The sequence below is a fragment of the Empidonax traillii genome, unplaced genomic scaffold, assembly GCF_003031625.1.
Source record: "Empidonax traillii isolate 1590-97213 ecotype Southwest subspecies unplaced genomic scaffold, ASM303162v1 scaffold1444:size425056, whole genome shotgun sequence".
Classification (NCBI taxonomy): domain Eukaryota; kingdom Metazoa; phylum Chordata; class Aves; order Passeriformes; family Tyrannidae; genus Empidonax; species Empidonax traillii.
This window is the reverse complement of record NW_020956637.1, coordinates 119,235-131,156: the sequence shown is the minus strand read 5'-3', so window position 1 is coordinate 131,156 and position 11,922 is coordinate 119,235.

Here is an 11,922-nt window from a genome sequence, read left to right as displayed (position 1 = left end):
GTTTGCATCATCATCATCATCATCATCATCATCATCATCATCACCATTTCCTGCAGAGTAACACAAAAGCCCCAGCCCAGATATCCCAGAAGATGTTATTCCTACAACAAACCTAAATACCTGGGAAGATTGGGTCATGGAGGAAGGTCCTCCCACTCTGAGGTTGGTGTCTTAGTTTCCCTTTCTCTGAGCTGGCCTTTGCTCACGCAGGGTGGGAGATTTCCCCGTGGCTTCCTATTCCCCTTTGGAAACACCCAGTCCCTGCAAGAACTCCGTGTCTCACTTTTCCAATGCTGCTGCTTTATTTTGAGCCACTCAGGCAGCGAAGAGGAGGAGGCTCATTGATGATTTTGAGAGTAAAATCTCAGCTAGGATACCTTTACTACAGCTAAGCTGAGTCCACAGCAAACACAAGCTTTCCTCAGGCAGCAGTTCACAGGGACTTGGCAGGGGCCTGCCTGCATTTCAGAATCCTTGTCCTTTTTCTAGATGAAAGCCCTGCAGAAGGATTTGTTTTTCAGACAGAAGGCAAGCCAAGTTGGTGATTTCATCCCGAGGCAGGCTGTGTCAAGCTGGTCCTATTCAAACACGCAGGAAATCAACCTTGGAGCTCGTTCAGAACTGAGGATGGGGAGAGGGGGTAGAGAGGGGGGTCCTGAGGAGGAGAAGAGCTTGGACTCTGTAATCCAGCTCAAAACAAGCAGGGAAGGTACCTGCTGTCAGTGCAGCGCTGCAGGGAGCCCTCCCCCACCCTTTGAAGGATTAACTGGCCAGGTTTCAAGCAGCATTTCTTAATTTCCAGCTCTTCCAAGCAGCTCTCCCACCTCTGTCCTCACAGAGCCCTGCGAGGGACACGCACAGCTCTGAGCACAGGTCAGGGGTTACCACAACCCCAGGGGGATTTTCCCCAAATCCTCCCGTTCCAGAATGGCTTTTTCTGTTTAGGGCAATCATTGCTAATGAAAACAGTTGTTTTCCGAGTGTAAATGAGGAGAGGGAGAGGGAGAAGGAGAGAAGGAGGGAGAGGGAAAAGGAGAGGGAGGGGAGGGCTTGCTTTGAACATGGAAATGGGGAAAAGGGAGCAGGAAATGGAAAAGAGACTCTGTGAAGTCACTTTTTACAAGCTGTTATAATGATCCCCACCTAAACATTTGTAGAGCAGCTATGGAATACCAGTGACAGAGGGGAGGCAAAGGATGGCAGAATTCAGAACGCTTGCTCTTGCAAAACCTCTGAGCTCTTTGGACAGTCCCTTCCCAAGCTGCAAGGGAAGGATGGTGGAGGAAAACTCGGTGTAATTTTATCTTCTGCATTTCTGCAGCTGCCACCTCGCCAACTGTGCAGCGAAGATGCCACTCCAAGCACCTCCATGAGCAGGCTGAGCACACAGCTGACCGCAGAGGAAACTCGGGACAGAAAGCTGCTTGGGATGCACGTGAGTGTGTACAAACCTTCACACCTAAATAACATCTGCAGGGGCTTCTGGGCAGGGCAGGCAGAGCTTGCTGTTACTGCTGGAAAAAGCTCAGGGCTGCTCCTTTGCACTTCTCCTCCAGAAAATCTTCAACGACTCCAGCCCTTCCTTTCTAGCAATTGCTCTCATGGATCCAGATTTCAGTGGTTTGGGCTTTATTTAAATCAAGCACTTTCTGATGTGAACAATACCAGCAAAACATTTGTGACTTGGCCTGGAGGATGGGAAAAATGCAGCCACCAAAAGCCAAGGCAGGCTCTTAAATGTCGATGCTCATTAGGCACTTTTTAACATCAGTGGCTGGGCTGGAATCTGCCCACGCAGGCTGGAGGCTGAGGAAATCTTATTTGAACACATCTGCTCCAAGAGATACTGTCAGACATGGGGAGCCTCTTGTGGTAATTAGGGGAATTCATTTCATTATTTAGTCCAGCAGTAGTTGTTTTTTTTTTTTCTGATTGTTTTGTTATTCTTTTTTATTTTATTTTTTCCTTGTAGGATGCATTAAAATTTTATTTTCTACATTTTTTTAAACAACTGAAGGGCTCCCTGGCAATATTAAGACCCTGTGTTCATACAGCACCTTCCTCTCTGTGGTTGAACTGCATCATCCAGATGTCATCCCAGCCAGAGGCATCTTCTTCCCCTCCTTTCTGCTGCTCTTGCCAGAGACAGCATGGCAGCTGTGTTCCCCAACTCAAAACTCATCCCCCAGCAACTTTAATCTGATGAGAAGAACCCCTTTGTATAACAGAAATATTTATATCTATAGAGATAGACATATCTAATATAATACATTACAAAACCTAATCAAGAAAATGACAGCTTTAAGCCCTTCCTTTATTTTTTTTTCCCCCCCGAAAAGGGGGCACTTTAATACTGTTTAATTAAAAGCTCATTTTATGTCAGCTTTGAAATTCTGTGCATTTTGTTTCCATTCTTCTTTTGTGTGTTCAAGCCAGTACATTTCCAAATAAGGTTTGTGTGTGCTCGCTGTGCTCTCTCCTTGAACCTCAATGCTTTGTGTAGCACTGAGCAGTGACAGGGTTATGTCAACCTCTCTGCTTCCCTGGGCACATTTGTTCCCCTCAAAATCAACACAGCAGCTGGAGACTCTGACATCTGAAACACTCCTGGCTCTCTGGATGGCACAGAGCTCCTGGCTGGGATTGCAGGGAGCGTCTTGCAGTGGCCACGGGCCAGAAAAGCAGGTGCTCAAGGATGATAAATCCTTAGCTAGGGAAAGAAAAATTTATCTTAGCTGGGAAAACAGTGGTTCTCAGGCTGGTTTTGTAGCTCCCAGTTTGGCTGGCTGACTGGGAGCCAGTCCATGGGGTGGTTTGTTGGGTTGGAGGAGCCTCGGGGAGCTCCATGGGGTGGGTGTTGATGGGATGGTTCATCTGTAATGGGGACCAGGGGGTTCACTGAAGGCCAGGCTTGGGTTGGGGTCGAGGTGAAGCTTGACCTAATCTGCCAATTAGGCTGAACAGGAATACCTGGCTGGGCTAAAATGATACTCCTGGGGCAGGAGAGTTGCCTCTTCTCTCTCCTCTCTCCTCAGCAAAGATCATCTAGAAAAAAAAACCAAACACTTGAGGCCATGCTCTAAGAAACTTGTAAAAGTAATGCAGGGCTTCCCCTCTCTCCTTGGTTTCCATTTCCACCTCATCCAGCTGTTCAAGCCCTTGCTTGGGTGGCCAGGGATCTGGAAACCTTTTTCTCCCCTAAAGCAGGGGCAGAAAAGAACAAAAAACTGTGTGTCCTGATGACCTGGAGCTTTTCTGGAAGCCTCTCTGGATGACATGAAGTGCTGGGGAGGAGCAGCAGGAAGGCAGTGAGGGCTGGGAGGGAGAACTTACCGGTGTGAGCTGTTTCAGATGCCAGGGCTGGCAGGGTGAGGGGGGCTCTTAGTTCAGTGCCTTTTGCCTGCAGCACTGAAGTCTGAAGAGTTTTAATTCTATCCTGAACTTTATGTGTGTGCACAGCTCATAAAATCAGCGATGGAGGAGCCCAGTGGAGATGAAAGCTGCTCACCTGACGTGCACAGTGAATAACAACGAGGCTTAAAGCTGCCCATTTTAGAGCTGTTCCTGCTGTTCCAGACAGGTGAAGCTCTGCCATGAAATGGTGGTTTTCCTCAAGCTGTGGCTCTTTCTCAGCAGCTGGGTGAATTTTCATGTGGCCCCTCCATTTGTTTTTCTCAGGTTTTTGGAAACCAAGTGCTGCCTGGCATCTGTGTCAGCTGGGAAATGAGGAAGATTGTGACCCAAATTGTGACCTAGAGGCATGAAACTGGGCAAAGAGGTCCAGTACTGGGGGGCTCTGAATGAAGGGTGAGTTGGTGCTGTGTTCCCAGGGCGTGGCATTAATAATGCAGGGCCCTCCAGGGAAGGTGGAGGCAGGTGGTGGTTGTGGGACCTGTGTCTTCAGGAGTCCTTTTTGTTGTCTGCTACCGAGGAATGAGGGGTTGTCATGGTTACCTGCCTCCCTTTCCTGGTCCTGCCAAATGTCTTCTCTGGAGCCTCGGGCTTGGAGCAGGATTCGAGTGTTTCTCTCCTGATGAGATCACAACTCTGACCCAAGCCCCTCGAATTTCAAATGTGCTGCTTTGTCATGCTGGTGGAACTTTTATGTGCCTGGCTATCTGGGGGGCCTCTGGTGCTCCTGTCTCCTTACTGAGCCTTCAGAACAGGGAAGAAGGGACTGAAATGAAGTTATCCATGGGTTTATTTAGGGCTGCAGCCCCTGAGCAAGCAGTGGGGTCTCTGGGTGGGGGGCTCAGTTCATTGTACCATCCACAGGCTCAGAACAAGCAGTGCCTCCTGTGGGAACTCTCTGAGGGATCAGCCAAGCTCTGTCTTCTCTCTGTCTTGTTTTCTACTATCAAACCACAGTGTGCCCAGTTATGAAGTGACCTGAACTATGGAAATCAGTCCCCACAACCCCTCTGTCTCAAATCTGACTTTTTTGCCCCCCTTTTAATACCTTTTCTCCTTCCATGCCAGAAGAAGAAGATTGAGTGAGAGGGGAGCAGGTTAACAAATTGTCTCTTTGGGGATTTTTGAGCTGGGTTTGGTCAGCATTGCCCCAGAGAGTGATCTGAGCTCTGAAAAAATGGCTCACGCAAGTTGTGCTGGTGTCTCGAGCAGCGAAGGGATGGCAGGGATTGCATCAAACCATGCTGTAGGAATTCTTGGAGCAGGAGGAAGGTGAAGAGTCTCAAAGGAAACATGAGGTCATTTCCCTTTTAACACAGTACATTTCAGAGATACTTTAACAATTAATCCATATCTAAATGTGCAGTCCATTATAGGGCTTGGCAAGGGGTTGTTTTATAGTCCAACAACTGGGAGCCTGCCTGTGCTAACAGGGCTGAATCCCTGAGCTCCAGGGAAGGTGACTGTTACATGGAGAGGGATAACTTGCTCCTCCTGGCCTCTTGTGAGACGAGGTCAGTGATATTTACCATTTAAGGAAGACATCCCTCCAATTAAAGCCATGAGGGTACAAGGCATCCCCTTTGATGTTCTTTATTTTCAGCTTTTACAGCGATAATCTTCACCAAAAATCTGGTACTGAGGGGCAGGGGAATCTCTGTGTGTGTGGACAGCCAAGTGTTACAACACAGCTCTGGCCTCGGGCTGTGCTGAGCCCCTCGGAGCCCCCGCTGGAACATCTGGGCCATCTCAGGATGGAAGGTCAGCCTGGACAGCTGAGTCTGCTCCCAACTGCTGCACGAGGGGCTGGGTTTGGGGGCTGGACAGCTGTGTCTGGGCAGCTGTGTCTGGGCTACAAGCTCAGATTTGCATTGCTGGAGATGCTCCTTCCCCAGCCCTGCCAGCAGGGTCCTGCTGAGGTGTTTTTGGCACAGCACGTGCTTGTGAGGAGGTGGTGTGGCTGGGGCAGGGATCCCTTCCTCCTTTGGCCATTCCCCAGCTCCAGAGCCAGTAGTGGCTCCTGCTCACCTGCTGAGGAACCAGCCAGGCTCTCTCTTCCTCTGGGTCAACTACACCTGCCCATCATTTTTCAGGAAGGAATCCATTTTTTTCACCCCCTTCACTCCTCCCCAAACCACTTTAACATCTGTCTGGGAGCTTGTTTGGAGCAGTGGACAGTGAGCAACTCGTGTCCTGTGAACTGTCCTGGACCCCTCTGGAAACGGAGGGAATCAGTGCTGTGTGTGGTTATTGGTGAGCAGAGTCACAGGACTCTGAGGGTATTACTCATTTAATTAGCGTTAATAGGGCAATTATTATCTTAATAAAATGACTGATTATGACACTGAGGTTGTATTTGAGGTTTAACAGCTGCAGCAGCCTGACTGAATTGTATGTTTGTTAATCCTCAGCGAGGGTGTCCTATTTCACTGAGTGCTGTTTATTTAACATGCAATAAGTGTCTTAGTGAATCTCTATTAAAGGCACATGTGGAAACCTCCATTTGAAGCGTTACAGAAGAGACTGAGACTGTTCAATTCATAGAATCCCATTTAAACACTGTGAGCTCCCAAACCAGGCCAGTGCCAAAGCAAACTGTGTCCTGTAAGCTCTGTGCCAGATGTCTCCTGTGGGGGATGCTCGGGGTCCAAAGAAAATAAGGGCTGAAGGGAACAGTTTGGCCATTGACTCCCCAACCCAGCCCATACAAAGGAGTTTCGTTTCCATTTGGGAAATAGAAACCTCTTTGAGGTGGATCCTGTTCAAAGAGTGTTTGCTGAACAATCCTAACCAGCAGCAGAGACTCTCAGCAGCACCTACGCCTGTGAGCAGGAATCATCTGGTGGGAAGGGTTGGGAAGGGTTGGGAATCCTAAACCTCCCTGAGTCCGAGAAAGAGGAGATAGTAAATCACTTGGAGGCGTTTCTGGGTGTTTGTTGGTTGCCTTGTGCTGGACACCCCGACCATCCTGAGGGGGGAGGTGTGAGATGGAGTCTTGGCCAAGCTGAGTTTGTCTTTCTTGTGCCCTGTGACTTCAGGCACCATGGCTCGCTGTGGTCTGGGCAGGGCACTCCAGGATATCGTGGAATTCAGCTCTGGGATGATGTCCCTGGAGAGCCCAACTCTACTCCGCACCCAGCCTGTTTCTTTCTGAGTGCATCAATAAGGCATTTTGCAGGGAAACAAATGTTCATTTTGCCTGTGTTCAGGGACACTGGGGTGTGAACCAGCTGTGACCTGACTGTGCTGTGTCCTCAGGTGAGGAACACCATCCCTGTGGAACATTCTGGCTGGGGTGAAGCCTCCTGTGTGTCTGTCTGAGCTCACCTGCTGTATCAGCCTGCCTTGTGTGCCTTCTCCTTACAGAGGTGGTTCTGGAGGATTGTTCTACCTTGGAGAAGGAAATGGAAGGGCTGAGAGGATCACCTGAGGGTATTCCCCAAGGCAGCAGCAGGCTGGCATGGAAACTGCCTCTTGTCTGTTTGGATCCTGGATAGACTTCTCCCCTCCTGCATCTAACCCATGTTTTTTGGTGTAAAGTATGGTTGGAAGAGCTTTTCCAGCTTGCTGGGCTCTCCTTGCTGCCTGCTGTGCCAGCAGGTCACACCGCTCTGTCCCAGCTCTCCTTGGAGTGGGAGTCCTGCTGGACACCTCCCAGATTGCTGTGTGGGGCTGGAAACCCTGCCACTCTTGGCTATAAATTCACCTTTCCTTGCTTGTCATCTTTTCAGGGCAGTGAGCCCAGCAGCCCCACGGGCAGGGCTGAAGCAGGGGGTCAATGTTCCCAGTGGTTGATCTACAGGAACAAGCACATGGGGAGGGAATGAGTTCATCTCCTCCACTCTCTTGGCCGTGGCAGGGCTGTTCCTCCATTCCTGCAGTGCTGGGCTGATAAGCTGCTTGCAGGGAGAACACTCTGTCCCTTCCCTGGAAGAAGAAGAGTTTCCTCCCAGCCTTCCTCCTGGGATCATTCCTTGGTGGGCAGCTGAAATTTTCCTTTTCCTCTCATCCCATGACTGCTGGAGAATATCCATCCCCTTGCATTGTCCATATTTCCACTGCCCAGAGGTGTTTGGGGGTCTGTCAGCTGGTTCTTTCCTTTATTGCAACTTGTTAGCTGCTTTCTCCCACATTGGTGCCTTCAACCCTTCATTTCTCCTGGTTTTGGTACAGCAGGTGATTGCAGTTTGGCTGAAGGAATGAATCTAAAATTCATTGTTTTAACAGCCAGGCTGGTTCTCTGCTGCAGTGACAACAGGAACAGACCTCCCAGCTCATCCTTCAGGTCCCTGCCAAGAGCAGGTGTCCTTTCATGGGCACTTGGTCCTTCCAGAGGCCCAGGCAGGCTCAGAGGGTTGGTTTTTGTCTGTTCTGGAAACAGCAGCAGCCAGGGAGGGTCTCTGATGGATGAACCCTGTGTTCCAGTTGTCTTGTGCATGCAAACTAATGATCTGTCTGCTCCAGAGTCTTAAGGCAATCACAGCAGCTGACTTCTCAGGAAAGCACCAGAGGCTGACATTAATCAAGGAATGAGCCTTTCCTGGCTTTTCTTGCTCCCCCCAGCTCAGGTAAGGCTGTTTCTCAAGCATGTGGCTCTCCAACAACACCCAAACCAGCAGTGCAGAGCTACTGGGGCTGTTTGCTTGACTATTAGTTTTCCTGAGGTTTCAGACTTCATGTAAGAACTTGCCTGAAAGGACATAAACCTCGCACTTCCACTGTGTGAAGTGGGAATTCCTTGTCAAACAACTCCTGTCTTAAGTGTTTGAGCTGGGAGATTTAACCAGCCAAGGCTAAAGGCCACCCAGGTGCCTGTTGTTGTCCTGGCTGGTGCACAGGCTGTGGGTTTTCCTGTAGAAATTCACATTTCTCCTCTCAGCAGAAGCTGCTCCTCACCTGAGTGCAGCCCCAGCAGCCCAAACGCTGCTGTGTGAAGTGTGCTGGTGGGGTTGACTCACTCTGGCAGGTTTGGTGGCAATTGTTAATTATCTGCCTCACCTGTGCTGTGCTGTGTAAGCCATCGCCCCTGCAAACTCCTGGAACAGCAAAAGCTGGAGATGGGATGACCTCAGATCTTTCCAATTCTCCGTTTTCCCCCTGTGGGGGAAGGCTCGTTCCCTCCACTGGATTTTCCTGTGCTGGCTCCAGCTTTCAGTGACTCAAGGCCAGGGTTTTCATCGGTTCCCTGGGGAGCCTTGCAGATTGCTCACCATGAGAGATGTTTTCCTAAGCCTCCACCTGACCTGTTCCCCTCCTCGATTCCAGCCTCAAACTGAAAGAGTGGTCAGCAAAAAGCTACAGTGAGTCAGTGCTCATCAGATGGAGTGCTTGAGCACCAATAACTCTTTCTGGGTCACTTTGATGCAGGTCCTGAATAAAAGGGCTCAAAATGAAGCTGCCATGGTGTCACTTGAAGGCTGGCAAGCACTGGCAAGCATGGACAGTGTAGGTAAAGTCCTTCTAGGAGTTACAGGTTAGTGGAAGGTTTTAGTTTGTAGAATATAATCTACCTGCCACTGGAGGAAAATGGAAAGATTACTCCTGAAACATTGGACTACGTGGCAGCTGCTGGTTTTATTTCAAGCTTTTCTTGTGCCTGGTACTTAGTCAAGAAACTTGACTTTTTTTTTTTCTTAACAAGCTGAGGATTTTCCCATGGATTGCTTTCTGTTCTCCTGCCTGTGCTGCCAGTGCTGTGCAACCAGTAGCTTGACTGTAATGCTGAAGTAATTCTTAAAATATCCTCTGTGAAACAGATCAGTCATGATGGGATAAAGCCCTTTTCCATGAGAGATGAGTGGGACCAGCCCCTGGGTTCACTCTCAAACAGGAGCCTGCACAAGAAGGGAGAAATAAATCCTAAAGCGTGGCCATGCAAGGGACAAAACTGGCAGCAAATCCATCGTCCACCCCTGAGAATTCCAGAAATATTTGGGGCAGGATGGAAAGCTGGTGGTGGTTAAGAGGTCTGGGGGGAGGGGGATACGTCATGGGATGGGAAGCTCTGCCTGTTGGTTGGGTTGCTTGGGAAGCTGCTTTGTGGTTTATCTGAAATGAGCAGTGGGCTCTTCAAACCAGGGTGGGCAACAAGGATTGAGCAGGAATAGGGGATGATGATGCTGCACTTGCTCCTCTGCCAGGGAGATGGAGAGGGGTTAGTTAATGCTTCCCCCCAGCCCTGTGCCACACACCAGTCCTACCAACCTCTGTGTGCCAAGGCTGGAGCTGCTGCTCCCTTGGGAGAAGGGGTTTCTGTGCTTTGACAGCGCTGGCCGTGCTGGGGGGTGGGCAAAGAGCACATCCAAGGCAAGATACAGAACCAGGCTCTGCACCCTGGTTCACCCCACCCCTGCACAGCTCTTCCCTGCAGGAATGTCTGATAATGCAGCACTCGGGGCTGAGATCACCCTTCTGGCGAGTGCCTGCTGTGGTACCAGACCAGTCATCTGGCAGCGCGCTGTTACTGCAGTCTCCAAGGAAACCCTCCGTGCTGCTCCCCTCGGAAGCTCCGTGAATTCCTGGAGAAGCTGCAAGGGCAGGAGATGTGAGAGACCTTACCCGTGCCCATGAGCTCCAGACCAGGTGGCTGTTGCTGCCTCGGGTGTTTCCTGCAGATCACTGGAGATCTCTGCTGAGGGGAGGCCTTGCATCACTGGCACGTGCTGGAAAGAGAGTACCAGAGGAGGGTCCCAGTTTGCCAGCTCTGCAGTTGTTAGCAGCACTAAAATACTCCTGGTAAGGAAACAACTCACCCACAGTTCACCCTCGTGTCTTCCCTGGGCTCCTCTTCAGCACTTGGTGTTTTCTTTTGAAGGGGTGAGGAAGGTCAGGGGAAACCCCTCGCGCTATCTACGTGGAAGAACCCCTCTGTTAGGTTGTACACGGACCTGAGACCAGCTTTGTCCATTTAAAAACGGGCATTCTCTGTACATTCCTGGTCTTGGGGTCACTGGTGTGCAGTGAGGGACTCCCATCTCTCAGGAGAAAGCCAGAGCTGCTCTCCTGGCACAGCTGAACCACCTGACAGCTGGAGAGAAGTGAGGAGATGGGAAGGGCCAGCTCAGCCCAAGCGTCTCATGTTCCCTGAGGGTGACAGTGCTGCTGATTTATAGAAGCTGCTGCCCCTTTTGTCCCTCACTGTGAGCCCTGGGAAAGTGCTGGATTAGGTGCCAGCTCTGCTCCAGCAGGCGAGTGGTTTGTTTGTCTGCTCTGTGCCAAGTGGAACCTGCTCCCCTGGAGCCCTTCTACTGCAGCCTTCCTGTCCAAGTCTGTGCTCCCAAACCTGGCCAGAGTGTCCACCAGCCAGCACCCCTCAGCCCTGGATTTCTCCTGAGATGCCTCTCAACCTCACCACGCAGCTGCTGGCACGGGTTCGGTCAGGCGCTTTCCAGGAACTCTGACGGTCTGTAAATAGTGTCCCTTGTCCCCTGATGGCCCCCCGAGGGCTGGAGGGGAGAAAAGGTGTCTCCCCCTGGCTCTCCAGGTGATGCTGCAGCACTCAGGACGTGGGAGCTGCATTTAACGAGCCTTCAGCCCTGACAAGAGCTGGAGTGACTGAGAGGCAGAATCTGCCTGGTGGATTGAGATCATTGCTGTTGAAGGATAAGCCGTGCTGGGTTTAACTTTCCCTTTTTTTTCCCCCCTGCTCATCTCCCCAGTAGCAAGTTGGGGTACACGTGTGGGGGAACAAATCAGCAGCAGGCAGTGGCATGTGAAGTGATTCTCCTGGCTGGCACAGATGGGGCTGGGAGGGCAGAAATACTCGTGGTGATTTAAAGGGCAAAGATAACTTTTGCTGCTTTCTCACTCGCACGGCCTAAAATGGTTTGGAGGAAGGAGGAGAGAACCTGAGCCTGCTGGTTTGGGAGGGATGTTGGATACTGTGCAGATGGGGGCTTTTATGTCCTTGATTTCCTCAGAGCTCCTGAGTGGTGGGGGACAGGCTGTTACTGGGGGGAGCTGGTGCTGAACTGGTCAACAGGCACAGGTGTCTGTGTGAAAGGCTCTTGTCTCCCAGATAAGACAACTCCCAAAACGACTGTAGATGTTTTCCCCACACACACTCTTTAGCACTTCTCAGGCAACATTCAGGGTGGTAGTGGGGGCTGGTTTTGTGAGCACAAAGGAGATCTGCTGGTGGAAGGGCCAAGGGTGAGTGCAGGAGCCAGGTACTCCCAGGGAACATCCTCCTGGAGACCTGGCCTCCCTCCTGGGGGCTTGTCTCCTGTAAGCTCACCCCTGGACAACCTTGCCTGGGTTCACTTCCAGGGGATGAACCTTTTCCTTCCTCACCCCCTGCCCTGGTATCCCAATACCTCCCAGCAGCACAAACCCCTCTCTGCTCCCTGTTTCCTGACCCTGCTGACCGTGTTGGCTTCCCAGGGTGAGAGGTTGCCCCCAGTGTGTGTGTTGGGCTCCCTGATCTCTTTACTTTTCTCACAGTTTCTAAGACGACCAGTACCGTGAGACACAAATGCCAGCCCCTCCTATTCTGTGTGCCTGGGGACAAGC